The sequence below is a fragment of the Etheostoma spectabile genome, chromosome 2 (genome assembly GCF_008692095.1).
Source record: "Etheostoma spectabile isolate EspeVRDwgs_2016 chromosome 2, UIUC_Espe_1.0, whole genome shotgun sequence".
Lineage (NCBI taxonomy): Eukaryota > Metazoa > Chordata > Actinopteri > Perciformes > Percidae > Etheostoma > Etheostoma spectabile.
The window spans coordinates 11,168,434-11,169,078 of record NC_045734.1 but is presented as its reverse complement, the minus strand read 5'-3'; positions in this window follow the sequence as shown (position 1 = coordinate 11,169,078).

Sequence of the window (645 nt, the reverse complement as noted above, 5' to 3'; positions counted from 1 at the left end):
AAATGAATCTCCCACTCATCATTATGTAGGTTTACCAATGGAAAAACCATACAGAACAAATGCAAACATTCACACACACAAATTATCACAACAATATAACGAGCGATTTCTAAAACATGAAGAATGTATAAAATATAGACATTTAAAATGATTGCGAACTATAAATCAAACTTGTATAGCACTGTGCCATTAGGACTTTGATGTGATTATTACATGATAAACCAGCCACCTCATTTTATATTCAACACTTTTGTTTTTATTTCTCTAGGACATAGGTTTTACTGAAAAAAGCTTGATTCACAGTTTCGTCATCAGTAAAATGTGGGATCAAATATTTTTTATTATACTTTAACAAACAATACACTGAGACATAAGAACGCTTCTCAATGCAGCAGCTTCACATTTTTGTATTTCACATTTGTAATTTATTTTAATAAGATGCCCTGTGTAGTCTTTAATGACCTAAGAAGATTTAGGAGGTGCATGATTTTTTCAATCAGACTGTTTACATAAACACAGATCAGCATACAACAATCCCATGCAGTCTTTTCTTTCCACTTTAGTATCAGTTAAAAAAAAGAAACATGCAGTTCTTCCCTTTCTCACTTTTGTTAGTATGAAGCTGAATTTGGCAAAAAGCTGAGG